We start from the raw sequence: 19,397 nt of genomic DNA on the forward strand, positions 1-19,397 counted from the left end.
TTGACATTCCACAAAAACCATTCATTTGCACACTATAAGGGGTATTGTAGGTTAACTTGTTATTAACAAAGCACATTATGTAGCAACACACTAGCTATTGTCATGCAGTAAATGGCAAATAAGATTAAAAAAGAAACTTGATATTCTTTTTGAATACCTTTCCAGATTGAATTCGGTCAGGTGTTTTGAATATGTTAAATAATAAGTCGTGTTTCTTAAAAGCAGAAGATACATCATTTCGTGGAAATATATAGATACGAACCATCATTCATTTTTTACAATAGGTGCCCAACTTGCATACTTTTATAAAATGTTCATTGTTACTGGTAAAACTGTCTAACAAGTAGTAAATGTAAGTACGAACCCTATTATTATCATGTTTTCATTTTTGCCTATTATTATGAAAAGGTTTAATAGATAGAAAGAAATTGTTTAAATTTTAAGTTTTGTTTAACTTCATTTCTAGCCTACCTAGTCGAAAAGCCAAGTTAGATTTTCTCATCATTGGCGTCCATCGTCCGTTGTCGTCCGTCTTAGTCGTAGTAGTCCGTCATCGTTGAATTTTACAAAAAGCTTCTCCTCTGAAACTACTGGGACAAATGTACTCAAACTTGACCACAATCAGTATTGGGCTATCTGATTCAAAAGATGTGTCCAATGAACCCGTCTGCCAAACAAAATTGCCCACATGGCTAAAAATAGAAGTAAGAGGAAAACTGTAAGTTTTGTTTTGATCTTGAAAACCGTTATGAATAGAGGCAATCAGACAAACGAAGAAATTTTGAGAGATTTACTGCTGTGTATTTTCGTCAAAATTGCGAGACAACTTTTTGCAAGAGTTAATGCCCTTAAATATAGAATTTAATCATTTTTCATTCCATTTTTGTCTATTATCATGAACACATTAATAGACAGAGAGAAGCTGTATTCAGCGAATGCGACCAGCAAGACAAGATCTACAAATGAGTTTATATGATCAAAATTGTCAGATGACTCCTTATTGGAGTGATTGCCCTTTAATGATAATTTTTAAGATTTTTATTGGGTTTTTTTTTTTTTAATATCTCCCAAAAATGTTTTCCTCTGAAACTACTAGTACTACGGCAAAATTTACGACACTACAAGTATGTCTATCATCTTGAATAGAGAACATTTAACAGGGTCCAAAATAATGAGAAAGTTGAGATCCATATGCTTCCCGTTTACGCCAAAAAGTGTCAAACGACTTCTTATGGGAGTTATTATCCCCAAATGTCAACTTTTTTGTCAATCATTTTGAAAATTATAATAGTTACATACAAAGAAACTTGTATTAGAAAATGTGGTTGACATTACAAGGTTTTTGCCATTTATTGTACATGAAATATATAATAGATAAATAAAAAGTTAAATGATATTAATATCACAATGGTGGGTATAATGCTATCACACATATATGTAAGTGCCATTGTCACTTATGTATTAAATACTTCTCTTTTCGTTTGTACGTATTCAATGTGTTAATTGCAGGTTACAATGCTGTAAAAAGAGACAATGCAATTTCCCACGAGAATACCCTTTACGGTTAAAATTGTACCACTTTTACTATGAATTTTCACAAAAAAATATATCCTAGAATAGAAAGATCATAAATTATGCACTTTTTTTTTCAAATGTCAAAAAAGAGCTATGCGGCATATTTTCAACATTTAGATGCCCCGACATTCTAAGGGTTCAAACTTATACTAAAATTCTGTACTACCCCTCACTTCACTTTGGATCTTCTACAGATTTCAATTGACCGCTTTGCATGTGTATATTTACTGGTAACATTTCTAAATTATGTCTTTACGAGATGATAAATAGAGATCATATCTTGGAACCAGAAGGTAAACAATAAAAAATATCTATGAATATTATATATCTCCCTAAATAGTCGGGGTTTGTGAAACAGCTGTATTTACAAAATGCAGCTTGTACGTGGAATTTTTCTTTTGTGGGGAATATTTCCCTTCGAAATTCCTTATTATCGATTGAAGTAGATGTGTTACATAATACAATGTAAAGAATTGTTAACGAGAAAATTATGACCTAATTTATGAAAAAAAAAACATTAAAAAAAAACAAATATGATAAACAGTAATGAACTACTGAATTACATGCTACCGACTTGAAATAGGCACAAATGAAGTGTTGTAATGTTAAAAATGTTGGTGATCATCAACATAATCTTAACGGTAACGGTAAGACTTATTAAAGGTTATCAATAGTCGTTTTTAAATATTTCAAATGCTAAGGCAATGATGCGTGATATCAATATTTTTAAAACATTTAAAAAGCCTGGTTTCCTTGAACTCTTTAGTTTTAAGGGTTAAATCTAATGTTAACCAATACATATAGGTAAGAAGAAGTCTATACCAGGAAATTCATTAATCTTTAGAAATAGAAATGGGATTGGTTGTAAGAATAACTTACATATTTTAAATAGTTGTATTTCAGTGGCATTGAAATTTATGTAAATGGCTTGTTTATCAAGTGTCAATAAAAGCGCGATGAACTGTTTTGCCCTTCTAGAGTAAATAAACCGTTTATGTAGGCAGCCAAATATAAATGAATGCCTTCATATTTAAAACCAAATTGACTAAAAAGGCCCAGAAATAACGATATAATATGAGACATGAAACTTAATCGTGTACAGAGGCAATTGAACAATTGAAACGAAAAGAACAAAAAATAGTGGGAGCGATTGCTGTATTTCCGAGTAAAACATTTATTTCACATTTACCCAATGTCATAAATATAATCTAAGCTGAATAATTCTGAAATTTTGAAAAAGTTTACAAAAGAACAAGAAACAAACATAAACTTGTCTCTTAAATGCATGAATCCTTAAAATCAAAGCAACTATAATAATATAGAACAGTAGGGTTTTTTCAAACCCATTTCAATGGATGATTAAACCTAGTTTGGTTTTTCATTTATTCTAAGGGAAATTTAATTGTGCATCTAACAAGCTAAGGATCGTGGTGGAGATCCTGACCATTATCGTTATTACATAGGTCATGACATACAATGTATAAAAAATATCATTTATAAAACAATTGATGCGACGCTTGAATAACTTTAAATCCTGAAGCAAAAATGTTTACCTTTAAGGGGACTAGTACATCGTACAAAAGCTTAAATAGACATCATTCTTGTTAAAAAATATCTTTTAAATCAAACGCCAAACGTAAAAATCGCTCACTTTCAATTTATAAATCATAGTTCAGTAAGTGCTAAAATTGATTTGAATGAGATAGAAAGGCTGGTAGGCGTATAGGTAAGGAATGAACATACTGTTTAGAGAAAATATTTGAAAAACGCTTTTCTCACATTGTTGGAAGTTCTTAAAATCAAAATTGTGTTACAAACAAAAAATATTAGAAATTAGCGGTGGGATGTTTCATTATACATAAAGAGATAGACAATACCATGCAAACAAACTATGAGTTTATGTTTATTCGATACATATAAATTATATAAGGAGAACTATATCAAGGCGATGATTTTGATTATTAAGAGTAGTATGGTTGTCGTGATATTATCCGTTTTAATTGAACACCAAATAATAGAATCTGAGTTATATAATGTTCTTTAGCTGTTATTAAAAACCGTTACATGAAATTAAAACTACAAATTATAACCATATAACCGCTTTTTTTATTCTTATTTTATTTTTGTTAAATCTTGTGATATCATGTTTTATTAAAGAAAAATATACAACACTGTAATTGTTTTCATAAATATACACAAGACGCATTCATGTACTAAATATCTATTTAAATACCTTCCATTCAATGCATTGTTAAAAGATTAAATAGATGTTTAAAGCAATATTGCTATCAACTTAATTCATCAGTAAAAGACGAGACTGTACAATTACCACGAATTCATTTTAAATTCATGTATAAAATGATTTTTTTTTTATTCATAGTTAATGATTTTAAATGTGCGAATAACTTTGTTTAAATATCATAGTTGAAGTAAGAGTCATCAGATGTTGGTATCGTATAATTAGCGATAAATTGAAAACAATTGTTTATATAGACGTCTGTTCATTTTAAAAGTGTAAATTTCAAAAGCAAAGTGCGAAACAGAGCTAAGTATTCCTTTTTTTTTATATATGATTCGTGGACGACTATGTATGTCACTAGTAAAAATAATCAAAAACACAATAACAAAAACAAAAATTTGTTTATTTAATTTTGCCTTTAATTTTATGAAAAACAGGGTAAACTCCATCTGAAGACATCTTTCATGTTGATCACTTATAATACTATTTTCAGCTCTAGTTTACAGGAGTTAAGACGTTAATTTCAAATGTATATTTGTATAGTTGTAAAATGACAGTTCGTTGGTCGAATACGAGGGTAAAAACAAAATGATTAGTTTAACATTACGTTTATAAAGTTCATATGATGTGTTTTGAAATAGCATGTATTAATATAAATGGGTGATGTTTTAAACAGAAACGTAATGGTGCGTGTCTTTGGTCCATGAATAGAACTTACAAATAAATAAAATACAGGAAACTTATTCACGTACAGAAGTAATTGAAAAGTAATAATGTTGGTGAGTGCAATAGCACCTGGTTAAGGAAACTCTCGTGATTTTGCTATTTTGCCGAATGAAATCTTTCACTTGATTTTTTTAGATGTCTAAACGATAATCTAGGCTGATTGATTCATTTTGATTTTTTTTTTATATAAATGCATAAACATGTCTCTTCAATGCATTTAGTCTCAAAATGACGTCGACTAAAACGTACTTTTAATGGGTTTTTTTCCCAAACCTATTCATATGATAATTCCACAAAAAAATCATTAAGTTTAGAGATATTTTAATTGTGTACCTAATTAGGGCCGTGATGGAAATTCGGACCGTTATCGACATGATATAGGTCATGACGAATCGAAAGATATCAATTATAAAACAATTGATGCGACGCTTGGATAAGTTTAAATCCTGAATCAAGAATGTATCCCTTAAAAGGGACTAATACAAATATCCTAGTATAGTTCATGCTTGTTAGAACAGATGCTTAAAATAATAAGACAAATGTTAAAAAAACTCACTTTCAATTGATCACACATGATTTGGTTAGTGCTATAATGCTGATAAATTGAAGTATTCTTTAATATAATCTGTATAATATGAGGTGCTACCACGACTTCATTGTCGTTAATTATTTAAAAAAAAATTACCATCTTTTATATGGGTGGAAAGTAAAGTGATGTTCAAGACAGTTTTCTACTGTTTCGTAATTGTTATATTTGTTTTAATGAATTGTTGGCAATGTATGAAAGGTGAATTAATCTTGCAATGTAACACTTATAAAACTTTATATATTGTTTCGTTTTAAAAAAAGCCATTTTTTGTCAAATTGATGATACATCTCTAAATTCTACGAATTAATTTTCATATTTTGTTTAAAGAAACACGACTGGATATTTCCTTTTAAAGTTATGAGAAACTAAAAAAAAATCGAAATGTTTAAAAGTGAAATTGATGTTGTAAGATTGTCGTATTATTAACTTATGTTGAATAAAATAAATCACGAAATCTTGTTGTGCCAGTGTTGAAACCTGATAAAATTGCATCTCATTAAATTGTGGTTTAACGAATATTACAGCAAATAAAAAAACAAAACATTTTTATGAAATTGAATTATTATTCAAACTTATAAACTTCTACAGTATCTGATTATGTGCACATAAAGTGACTTTTTTTTTCGAACGAAAAAAAAAGCAAAATATTATTATCGCATTTTTTTAATAAATGCGTGATTTTAAAATGTCTTAAAAGTTGCACTGAACTTAGTTTTTTTTTTAAGTTTACGAAGGAAAACATATATTGAATGTTTTGAAATCGAACTTGTTGAATTTGGGCCTTTGTAGTCAATTTGGTTTTAAATATGAAGGCATTCATTTATATTTGGCCACATCCTACATAAACGGTTTATTTACTCTAGAAGGGCAAAACAGTTCATCGCGCTTTTATTGACACTTGATAAACAAGCCATTTACATAAATTTCAATGCCACTGAAATACAACTATTCAAAATATGTAAGTTATTTTTACAACCAATCCCATTTCTATTTCTAAAGATTAATGAATTTCCTGGTATAGACTTCTTCTTACCTATATGTATTGGTTAACATTAGATCTAACCCTTAAAACTAAAGAGTTCAAGGAAACCAGGCTTTTTAAATGTTTTAAAAATATTGATATCACGCATCATTGCCTAAGCATTTGAAATATGTAAAAACGACTATTGATAACCTTTAATAAGTCTTACCGGTACCGTTAAGATTATTTTGATGATCACCAACATTTTCAACATTACAACACTTCATTTGTGCCTTTTTCAAGTCGGGAATATGTAATTCAGTAGTTCATTACCGTTTATCATATTTGTTTTTGTTTAATTTTTTTTTCATAAATTAGGTCATAATTTTCTCGTTAACAATTCTTCTTATTAAATGTTATCAATAGTCGTTTTTACATACTTCAAATGCTAAGGTAATGATGCGTGAACATTAATATTTTTTAAACATTCAAGAAATCTGGTTTCCGTGAAGTCTTTAGTGTTTAAGTGTCAGTACTAATGTTCACTTATACATATAGGTACATACCAGGAAATTGTTTAACCCTTAGAAATAGAAAAGGAATTGGTTGTAAAAATAACTTGCATAGTTGTTCATAATAACAAAATAGATCAAATGACAAAGAAGTTAACAACTATAGGTCACCGTTCGGCCTTCACAAATAAGCAAAGCCGTTCCCCATAGTCTAAAACTATGATTTGTTTAACTTCTAAGATATGTATCAAGCACTAATATGTATTTGAAAAAACCGATATTATTTTGCAATTCTTTTTTGTCGAAAAGGAAAGTCACTCCATGTGCACATAATCAGATACTGAAAAAGTTATCAATTTGAATTCCTAGTCAGTAATATGACTGTTGTTATCCATTCGTTTGATGTGTTTGAGCTTTTGATTTTTGCCATTTGCTTAGAGACTTTCCACTTTGAATTTTCCTCGGAGTTCAGTACTTTTGTTATTTTACTTTTTAATCCCATAAAAACATCTTCTCTTTTATTTGCTATATTATTCGTTAAACAGCAAAATAACGAGATGCCATTTTATCAGATTTCAACTGTCACAACAAGATTTCGTGATCTATTTCATTCAACGTAAGTTAATAATACGATACCCCTTACAATATTAATTTCACTTTTATACAGTTCACTTTTTTTTTATTTTCTCATAGTTTTAAAGGGAAATATTTAGTCGTCTTTCTTTGAACAATATATGAAAATTAATTCAGGCAATTCAGAGATATATAATCAATTTGACACACAATTTAATTTGTTCACACAAACCAATTGATGAAGTGGTATTTGGTTAAGCATTGCAAGATTAACTCACCTTTCATACACTGTCAATAATTTATATAAACAAATACAATAATTATAAAACAGAAGAAAACCGTCTTGAACATCACTTTTTTCCACCTATAAAGAAATTGGTAAATGTTTTAGAAAATAAATAACGGCAACAAAGTCGTGGTAGCACTTTATATATATTACAGGTTATCGAATACTTCAATATGTTAGCATTTTACACTAACCAAATCATGTGAGATCATTTGAAAGTGTTTTTTTTATATTTGTCTTATTTTTTTTAACATCTGTTTTTACAGTCTTGAGATATACATGAGTATGTGCATTAGTCCCTTTTCAGGTATAAATTCTTGATTCAGGACTTAAAGTTCTCTAAGCGTCGCATTTATTGTTTTATAATTGATATCTTTTAATTCTTCATGACCTATATCATGTTGATGACGGTCCAAATGCTTATCACGGTCCTTATCAGTTGCACAATTAAAATATCTTGAAAAATAATGATTTTTTGGTGGAATTATCATATGAAAAGGTTGGGGGAAAATCATTTAAATACATTTTAGTCGACATCCTGTTGAGACTAAATACATTGAAGAGACATACATGTATGTATACTTTTATTAACACAATCAAAATGAATCAATCAGCCTAAAATTAGTGAAAGATTTCATTCGGCAATATCGCAAAATCACGAAAAATCTTAACTAGGTGCATTTGCACCAACTTACCACTTTTTTTATCTTTATCAATTTTTGGATTTCTTCTGTACGCTCAATACATGAATTAGTTTCCTGAATTTTTCCAATTGTAATTTCTATTCCTAGACAAAGACACGCCCCTTTACGTTTCTTTTTAAAACATAATCCATTTACAATAATACTTGCTATTTCAAAACACATCATATGAATTTAATAAACATACTGTTCAACAAAATCATCTTGTTTTTAGCCTAATATTCGACCTACAATCCGGGTTGCCATTAAAAAGTTTGAAATCATATCCAAAATCAAGGTGGTTAGAATTAGCGAACTGTATCTTGACTACAGTGTATTGCATTCTCGTAATCACCATTATTTCATTATTAATTAATTAATGAGTAAATGCATTGTTAGGGATGCTATTTATTCCATCTAATCATATAATGTCTCAAGAATCAAAATGTTTAACCCTCGTTTTTGACATCAACGCACGTTTTTTATTAATAAACGAACTATAACGTGACCCCAAATCGGTAGTCTCTATCTAGAGATGTGTAGTATTTTTGCTTACTCAATCGTTTCAAAATGTGTATCGTGTCACATGAATTATTTGCCTTTGAACAATTATAATATTAGGTCGTAAAGCGTGGTTTATACTATGAGATTATTTCAATAGAATAACAATACATTCAACATGTACAAATAAATATAGTATCAACAGTAACGAACAAATAGCGCACTGAAAACATAATGCATATCATATATGGATATAAATGTGAATTTCTTATTGCGATAAGGAGCAAATGAAGTAGTGTACCAATATGCAGAAAATTCATATATATATATATGTATATATTTCTTTTCTTTTTTTTTTAACATTCCACAAATACTATTTATTTGTATCTAATGAGCAGTAACGTAAGTTAACATTAATAAAACTCATAGTTTAGCAACAGAGTAACTAATGTTTTGATGTATATACAATGGCGCATAATTAAATGAAAAAAGAAACGTAATACATTTTTTAAATACCTTTGCACATACAATTCGTTCAGATGTTTTGAATATGTTAAATACCAAGTCTTGTTTTTTGGAACCAGTAGATATATTATTTCGTGGAAATATACACATTACCCATGCATCATTCATTCTTTACAATAGGTGCCAAACTTGCATAATTTCATAAAGTTCTCATTGTGACTGACAAAACTGACTAACAAATACTACATGTAAGTTTGTACACTTTTATTATTAGGATTAACTCTTATGTTTTGTTGAACTTCAGTTTTCAATTTTTTCAAGCAAATTTAGTCCCACTAAAAGGACATTATATATTGATGCAAAATATGTATCTTTCAATTCTTGTTGTACATTATGGTGTTGTTTTTGAATTATTCTGTCAAGAGAATATAAACGAATTTCATATTTGCTACGTCTAAAACGTAGGTTTAATCCATAATGATATTTATAAACAGAGAAAGTGTATGATATCATTTCCTTCATTAGGGATTTGTAAAGAAAATTATCCATCTTCCCCAAGATATTACTATCACAATTGGTGGATGTAAGGCTATGACACATTGTAATTATTAAAGTGATTTTGTCAATTATGTAATAATGTCTCGGTTCGTTTGTACTTATACCTTTGTTAATTATGGGTTTCTTTGGCTTTTTTTTTTTGTTTTTTTTTTTTTTTGTGGGAGCGTATTCCTTTCTTATCAATCATGTCAATTATTTGAAATTTATAACTTGCACTGTTATTTGGAAATGTGGTATTTAAAACGAACGACTGATATATAGTAATATAAACGATTAAAATAGATTTTTAGCTCACCTGGCCCAATGCGCAAGGTGAGTTTTTCTCATCACTTGGCGTCCGTCGTCCGTCGTCGTCGTCGTCGTCCGTCGTCATTGTCGTCGCCGTCGTCGTCGTCGTCCGTTAACTTTTACAAAAATCTTCTCCTCTGAAACTACTGTGCAAAATTTAATAAAACTTGACAAAATCATAATGAGGGTATCGATTTTACAAAATGTGTCCGATGACCCCGCCTGTCAACCAACATGACCGTCATGGCTAAAAATAGAACATAGGGTAAAAATGAAAGTTGTGTCTATTATTTTGAAAACCATTATGAATAGAGAAAATCTGTGAAAAAGCAAATATTTTCAAAATGTAGAGCTCTAGCAATTGTCTATTTACGTCAAAATTGTCAGACGACTTCTGATATGAGTTATTGCCATTTAATGAAAAAATTTACAATTGTTTTTTTTTCTTTATTGCATACTTGTGTTATCTTGAAACTATAATAGATACAGAGAAACATTAAATTGCCTAAAAAGCAAGACAAGTTCTACAAATAAGTTGTCGAAATCGTCAGCCGACTCCTTATCAGAGTTATTGCCCTTTGATGATGATTTTTACCATTTTGTTGTGTTTTTGCCTTATATCTTTAAAGTTGAAATAGATAGATATACACTTAAATAATCAAAAATGATAGCGAGACAAGATCTACAATTAAGACAATATAGAGGAAATCGTCCGACGTCTACTTGGAGTTATTGCCGTTTAAAGACGATTTTTATAATTTTTGGGGGGTTTTGCCTTACATGATTAAAATTATAATAGATGAATAGACACTTTATATCACAAAAATGATCAGAAAGGCAAAATCTATTAACAAGTCACATTTCGCTGAGATTGGTAGTAGGCTGTCACTCTTTTTAGGAGTGATTGCCCAGCCCCTTACATAAGGATTTTTTGTTACCGTCTTTTGTGTTTTAAGCTTAAACTAAGGAAGATAGAAAGAAACTCAACAGAGTAAATGATCAGCAATACAAGATCAACAAAACAGTTTTTTGTCATGAATTCTTTTCTCATCTACTATGTTGGAGAGTGTCCTTTGTTAAATATGCACATAGACAAAGATGTGCGACACAGGCCCTTTAGAACCACTAGTTTACGAACAATTCATATAATTCGCACAATGAAATGCTTTGATGAAAGATTAAGAAAGAATCGGGTTTTCGGTGGTATTTTGAAGAGATGTTTAAGAAATTGAAGTGTATTTAAAACTACTGTACATTCGAATTAACGTCTTAACTGCTTTCCTCTTCTGGAGGTGGCATGTCAGTAACTGCTAGTAGTCCTTTGTTAATTTATGTATCATTGTCATTTTGCTTTGTTTCTTTTGTTACAAATGTACTTATTCTGACATCGGACTCGGACTCCTTTTGAACTGAGTTTTACTGTGCGTATCGCTGTGTGTTTCTTTATTCTACATTGGCTAGAGGTATAGAGGGAGGGTTGAGATTTCACAAAACATGTTTAACCCCGCCGCATATTTGCGCCTGTCCCAAGTCAGGAGCTTCTGACCTTTGCTAGTCTTGTATGTTTTTTTAATTTTAGTTCATTTATATGTTTTGAAGTTTAGTATGACGTCAATTTTCACTGAACTAGTACACATTTCTATTTCGGGGCCAGCTGCGGACCATCTCCGGGTGCGGGATTTTCTTGCTGCGTTAAAGACCCATTGGTGGCCTTCGACTGTTATCTGCTCTTTGGCCGGGTTGTTGTCTCTTTAACATATTCCCCATTTCTATTCTCAATTTTATTCTGTAATACTAGAGCTAAAAATACTATTACTATTGATCATAACGAAAGATGTCTCCGTATACCATAAAATAAATGACATACATTTGTTTTCGTCTTCCACTGACCATATACAAAAGGAGTTATTTAAATCTCTCTCTTACTGTCTTTTAACTATGCTTTTGAAATTTACGTTTTTAATTAAACTAGTGTCCATATAAGCATGATAAATGATAATATGTTAATCTGCCGATATTTATGGGAGAAATTTGACCATAAGCTATCAATTAACATTGATTTCCTTTATTTTCCTTTTTTTTTGTGTTCCATTTTTCAATTTTTCGCTTATTATACACTAACTGCATACTATATGATTCATTAACTTAGTTATTAAGTTGGTATGGGATGTTCACTCGTTTTCTCGGAACAAAACATACCTGTAATTCTATACATTAATTTAAGAGGATAAATAGACAATATACAGTCTTGTCTTATATTGCTGAATTTAATTGACGTTGACACGGTCATCATAATTGACTTGGTTCGCTGCTGTAGATGTTTTTTTGAACTTTGAATTGTATATTGGAAGAACGGCATTTAAATAAATTAAGAATAAAGGCAAAAATGCGGTTGAAGCATGCTGTCTAAGAACATGATATAGTTTATACGATAGTATATGTATGATTTAATCAAATGATATATCAAAGGAATGAAAAAAAACATTAATGAAAATACATTTGTTGTTAAAGGGGCATCAGCTGTCAAATTAATCATCTCCAACTTGACTCAAATTTTCATATGATTTATAACATGCTCAAACGTTTATCCAAATTACAATAATTCTTAAATAAGCAATTAACAATGCACGGACTCAATAATATATATCAGGATTTCGTGTGTATTTTTTAAGGGGTAAACTTTAAGTTCACTTGAATACGGAAAAATGAAATCAAATTATTCACTTGCAAGTCAATAATACATCTCGATGTTTTTGAGCTTATTTTGACAAATTGGAGCCAAACTGACTGCTTATAACGAATTAATATTTCAAAACTACACTTTTCTTATTGCTTGAAACAAAAATATTCGTAATTTGATTTTTTTCTAAAGCCTAGCTAATGTCCGTTTAAAGTCGATCTTACATAAGCACGTAAGAAAAGAGAATACTGCTGCAAATAATTAAATAAAAGAAAGTATATTTCTATAATGATTGCGATCTTGATGATTTGATTTGATTTGATTTTGATTTTTGGTGTTTTAACGCCACTTTTAAGTACCGCTTTTGGGCTATTTCGTGGCGATCTTGATGAAAAATGAGAGTTTTAAGTGTTATTTTATACAGGTATTTCAAGGCTTGCAGTTGTCACAAGTTGATACGAATAAATTAAACCTTAAAAGATAAATCGAGAATTTTAAATGATTCATCTTTGTCTGTAGTATCAAATAACAGTATTAAAGTGTTCATCTTAGTATACACCTGCGCTTGATAGTTCTTCTCCTGTAAGTGCTGTTACTTAGCGACTGTGTTGACAGTAAGTGGGACGATTGATTTCAAGGGGATATGAAAACCTATAAGTTGAAAACAAACTTAAATACAATGGCATAAACATATAAACAACAAACAAGCAAACGATAATAGACAAAGAACAACATAGAAAACTAATTCAAAATTAAAAAAAATAAGTTAAGATATAAGTGTAACGACGTAACATGCCATTGTTTCACGGATCGAAACGAAAACTGCAATCGTAATGGTGTTTTTTGTTTTGTTTTTTTTTTTTCTTTCTTTTTTTATTGGGTGTTATTTTGTTGTTGTTTTTTTTTTTAAATTGAACAGATTGATAGTGCTTTTTGAAGACAAAATCCTGACAATTGCACTAAAATAAACAATATTTACTAAAAATTGCGCTTATCGCCTACCTGTATTTTATTAAAAAAAACATCATTGAACTTTTGAGACAACCATTGAGCAGGAGCATAACTTGACACTTTTACACATAACAGTGTTATTTAGGTTTTAGTACACAACTTTTAATGGAATAGAAGGATTTGTTATATATGTAGTTAAACAAAATCATTAACTTGTTCGATTGTAAATAACCATGTATGACTGATTTCAAGTGACGGCCAAGGTTCAGAATGGCAATATGTTAAAGATGGGGTACAGATCTTAATTATTCCTCTAAAAGTGTTCAGTCAATTTGCAAAACTAAATAAAAATCATTTTAAAAATCGAAATTTTTATTTTACTTACAAAAGGAAATGAGTTTTAATTGCTAATGTGACAATCAATCACTAGCGTTTAAATGCAGTAAGTAAATATAGGTCATCCTAAGGCCGTCAACAATAAGCAAAGCCAATATCTCATACTAATTATCAGCCATGAAAGGCCTGACATGATACAACGTGAAGAACTGTGATCGAGAAAATTAAGACCTGATTTATGAAAAAACAATTAAACATAAAAAATATGATAAACGGTAATGAACGACTGAATAACATGCTTCTGACTTGGAATAGGCACAAATGAAGTGTTGTGGTGTTAAACATGTTGGTGATCATCATCATAGTCTTGACGGTAACAGGAAGACTTATTAAAAGTTATCAATAGTTGTTTTATATATACTTCAAATGCAAAGGTTATGATGCGTGAATATCAATATTTCATAACAATCTAGAGGCATTGTTTCCATGAAGTCTTTAGTGTTTAAGTTTCAGTACTAATGTTAACCAATACATATAGGTAAGAAGTAGTAAATACCAGGATATTAATAAATCCTTAGTATAGAAATGGGATTGGTTGTAAGGATGAATGACATATTTTAAGAAGTTGTATATCAGTGGCATTACAATTTATGTAAATGGCTTGTTTATCAAGTGTCAATAAAACGCAATGAACTGTTTTGCCCTTCAAGAGTAAATAAATCGTTTATGTAGGATGTGGCCAAAGATAAATGAATGCATTCATATTTAAAAGCAAATGGATTAAAAAGTATAAAAAAGAAGATGTGTGTGGTATGATTGCCAATGAGACAACTCTTCAAAAGAGACTAAAATGACACAAAAATTAACAAAATATAGGTCACCATACGGCCTTTAACAATGAGTAAAACCCATACCGCATAGTCGTCAATAAAAGACCCCGAAATGACAAATGTAAAACAATTCAAACGAAAAAACTAACGGCCTCATTTAAGTACAAAATAATGAACGAAAAACAAATATGTAACACAGCAACAAACGACAACCACTGAATTTAAGGCTCCTGACTTGGAACAGGCACATACAGAATGTGGCGGGGTTAAGCATGTTAGCAGGCGCCAAACTCTAAATGCCTAAATTCAACAAGTTCGGTTTCAAAACATGCAGTATATGTTTCCTTTGCTAAACTTTAAAAAAACAAGGTTCTGTTCAACTTCAACTGCATGTGCACATAATCAGATACTGTACAAGGCATGTATATTGCGAACAATAGGGAATCAACAAAAAAACCTGCCCATCACAATAAATGCTAAAACGCTTCACAGTGTCGGTGGTATTTCGAAGATATATTTAAGAATTTGAAGTGTATTTAAAACCACTGTAAATTCGAAATTAACGTCTTAACTCCTGTATTACTAGAACTTAAAATACTATAACGATTGATCATAACGAAAGATGTCTTTAGATGCAGTATACTCCATTTACCATAAATTAAATGACAAAATAAAAAAAACAAAACAAAACGGTTGTTTTTTGAGTGTTTTTTTTTTTTGGGGGGGGGGGGGGGGAGTGGGGTTTGTATTATTTTTTTTTTATTGCGAAACAAATCACACACATTTGTTTTCGTCTTCCAAAGAACATTTATAAAAGGGACATATCTAAATCTGACTCTTACTATGCTTTTGAAATTTACGCTTTTTATTAAACAAATGTCTATTATGTTAATCTGCCGATATATATGCGAAAAATTTGACCAATAGCTATCAATCAACATTGACATTCTTTATTTTCATTATCTTGTGTTCCAATTTTTAATTGTTCGCTTATTATACGGTAACTGCATGTTTTATGATTCTTGAACTATGTTATTAGGTTATTCTGGGATGTTTAATCGTTTTCTCAGAATAAAACATAACTTTAATTATATACATAAATTTAAAAGGATAAATAGACAATGTACTCGTCTTAAATTGTTGAATTGAATTGACGTTGATATTGGTAACCGTAAATGACTTGGGTCGCTGCTGTCAATGTTTATTTGAACTTTGACATGTATATTGGATGAACGGCATTTGAATACATTAAGAATGAAAAACTGTTAATGAAATCCATTTGTTGTTGAAGGGGCATTAGCTGTCAAATAATATTCACCGATTTGACTCAAACTCTCTCATTTGATATGTAAGATACTAAAACGTTTATCAAAATTATAAAATAGAAAAAGCAATTAACTATGTACGGACTCGATAATATATATCAGTATTTCGTGTGTATTTAGTTTAAGGGGTTATATTGAATACGGATTCACATGAAGTCGAATTATTCACTTGCAAGTCAATAAAACATCAGCGTGGTTTTGAGCTTATTTTGAAAAATTTGGGAAAAACTGACTGCTTATACAATACAATAAAATACAATGCAATACAAAGATGTTTGTAATAGTGACATTGTGTATGACAAAAATATGTACAATATCGAAATATTTCAATTAAATTACACCCGCCCCATTTGACCTGTAAGTCACTATAAATAGATACTAGTATTAATCTAGGTTGATTACAGGAATTTTATATACCTGTTAACTGCGTTTTGTTAATGACTGTTCTAAGTATCGAGCTGTTCTTTGAGGATATTCAGACTTTAAAAAAAAATAGATTTTCACTGTTATCCAGTTTCAATACGGTTTCACTAAGTCTAGAGAATAATTGATTGTGTAGTCCACTGTCAAATTGGTATTCAACCATAAAGTTTAGTTCATTTTAAACGTGTCCGGAGTCACATATTCTGCAAATTCGTTGTTATTCTTGCTTACAAACAATACGTCCTGTTTGCAATGTTAGTGGGAGAATAACACATCTAAATTGTGCCAGTACCGATCTTTCACTACGTTTAAAATTGAGTTTGATTTTTTTTTCTGTTGAAAATGTAGATTTAAAGGTTATATATGTATGCAGTTTTGGAAAGTTAGATAGATGTGTATGCCATTCTGTTGCACATAAACGATTGTTTCTAACACTGTTAACATCACATTTTAGCATTTATAACAAAATATTTTTTTTCAAAATTCCGATACTATTATTGTAGCTGATGTCCCTTTAAAGCCGATATCAAATGACAGTTTTAAATTGTTCATCTTGGTATACCCCTGCGCTTTATAAATTCAGATCCTGATAAATCTGTTACTTTGCGACTTGTGTTGCTTTAAATAAAGGCAACAGTAGTATACCGGTGTTCAATAGTCATAAATCGATTGAGAGAAAACAAATTCGGGTTACAAACTAAAACCGAGTGAAACACATCAACGTTTGACAATTGATTCCAAGGGGATATGCAAACTCATGAGTCGAAAACAAACTGCAAGGCAATGGCATACAAATACGAACAGACAAACAACATTATACAAAGTACAACATAGAAAACTAATTCAAAAATTTAAAAAATGTAAAGTAAATAAGCATACAAGTTAAACGATATAACATGCCTTTTGTTTCACGGATCGAAATGAAAACTACAATTGTAATGCTGTTTTATTTTGGTTTGGGATTTCTTTTGTTTTTTTTTTTTTTGGAGGGGGGGAGGGGTAGTAATATATATTTTTTATTTCCTATAATTGAACAGATTGATAGTGCTTTTTGTAGACAATTGTACTAAAAATGAACAACATTTACTTACAATCTAGCTTATCGCCCACCTGTTTTTCATTTAGATATTGATACTTTTACATATAACGGTATTTTTTAGGTTTTAGTATATAACTTTTAAAGGAAGTAAAAACATTTGTCATGCATACAGTGAAACAAAATCCTCAACTTGTTCGATTATAAACAACTATGTATAACTGATTTCATGTGACGACTAAGGTTCGGAATGGCAGTATGTTTAAGATGGTGTCAAGATCTTGCTGATTCCTTTTAGACATGTTGATAGACATACTAAGATGTGGTGTGAGTGCCAATGAGACAACTCTCAATTCAAGTCACAATTTGTAAAGGTAAACCATTATAGGTCAAAGCACAGCCTTCAACACGGAGCAATTGCTTACACCGAACAGCAAGCTATAAAGGGCACACAGAATGACTAGTGTAAAACCATTCAAACATACAAAAAACGAGAAACGAGAAACACTTATGAACCACATCAACAAACGACAACCACTGAACAACAGGTTCCTGACTTAGGACAGGTGAAAACAAATGCAACGGGTTTAAACGTTGAACAAAAGTGTAACATCTCACAATAAAAGATACACTATAAAATGTCAATTGAAATGGCTTAACTCAATCAAATGACATATTAACAAAAACAAGTACACATACACTGAACGAATTAATATGATCTATTACACAATGCAAATACAAAATGATTAAAAAAGGGGGTGAGATGTAAAACAATATCAGAAAGACAACTATAACCTTGGACAGAATGTCGTTAAATACAATAATGTACACAAGTAAATAAAAATAATTCTATTGTTAGGAGCACATGGAGTACGGAAATATGTTTTACAAGATAAATAAATCTTTTGTTCATGTTAAATCAACTTGCAAAACTACATAAAAATCACTTTAAAAATTGAGATTATTATTTTACTTGGAAAAGGAAATAAGGTATGATTGCTAATGTGACAATCAATCAACAGAGTTTAAATGCAGTAAGCAACTATATGTCATCGTATGGTCTTCAACAATAAGCAAAACTAAAAGCTTATACTAGTTATCAGCCATCAAAGGCCTGACAATGTAAAGAATTGTGAACGAGAAAACAAGACCTGATTTATATCAAATTAATTAAACGTAATCGAATATGATAAACCGTAATAAAGGACTGAATTACATGCTCCTGACTTGAAATAGGCACATGGCACTCATACCACATCTTCTTATATCTACATATGTAGTGTTGCGGTGTTAAACATGTTGATGATCATCAACATGATATTAACGGTAACGGTAAGGCTTGTTAAAGGTTATCAATAGTCGTTTTTATAAACTTCAAATGCTTAGGCAACGATGCGTCAATATCAATATTTTTAAACCATTCTAGAAGCCTTGTTTCAATAAAGTCTACAGTGTTTAAGTGTTAGTACTAATGTTACATATATGTAAGAAGTAGTATATACCAGGAAATCTATTAATCCTTAGTAATAGAAAATGGGATTGGTTGTACGAATAAATAACATATGGTAAATAGTTGTATTTCAGTGGCATTGACGAGCGTAAATGGCTTGTTTATCAAATGTCAAATAAAACGCAATGATGAACTGTTTTGCCCTGCAAGAGTAAATAAACCGTTTATGTAGCATGTGGCAAAATATAAATAGCATGTCGTTATATCTAAAAGCAAATGGACTATAGTCTGGCTCATCGGGTCCTGTCCGCCTAAAACACAACTTTTTCACCCCTAGGATTTAAATAATTTGACCTAAAAATTACATTCGATAACTGTCCCTCCATTCAATTAAACTTTATTTATTTACTAAC

General features: G+C 30.2%; 1 long non-coding RNA gene across 1 annotated transcript in view; it reads left to right on the forward strand.

The window, feature by feature from the left end:
- The first annotated feature begins 319 nt into the window (after window positions 1–319).
- Window positions 320–19,397, forward strand: part of LOC127720398 (uncharacterized) — a 35,671-nt gene continuing 16,593 nt past the window's right edge. Inside the window, exon 1 of the long non-coding RNA XR_007990717.1 lies at window positions 320–352. This is a non-coding gene — a long non-coding RNA (uncharacterized LOC127720398). The remainder of the gene's footprint in view (window positions 353–19,397) is intronic.

The sequence above is a fragment of the Mytilus californianus genome, unplaced genomic scaffold (assembly GCF_021869535.1).
Source record: "Mytilus californianus isolate M0D057914Y unplaced genomic scaffold, xbMytCali1.0.p SCAF_11, whole genome shotgun sequence".
Lineage (NCBI taxonomy): Eukaryota > Metazoa > Mollusca > Bivalvia > Mytilida > Mytilidae > Mytilus > Mytilus californianus.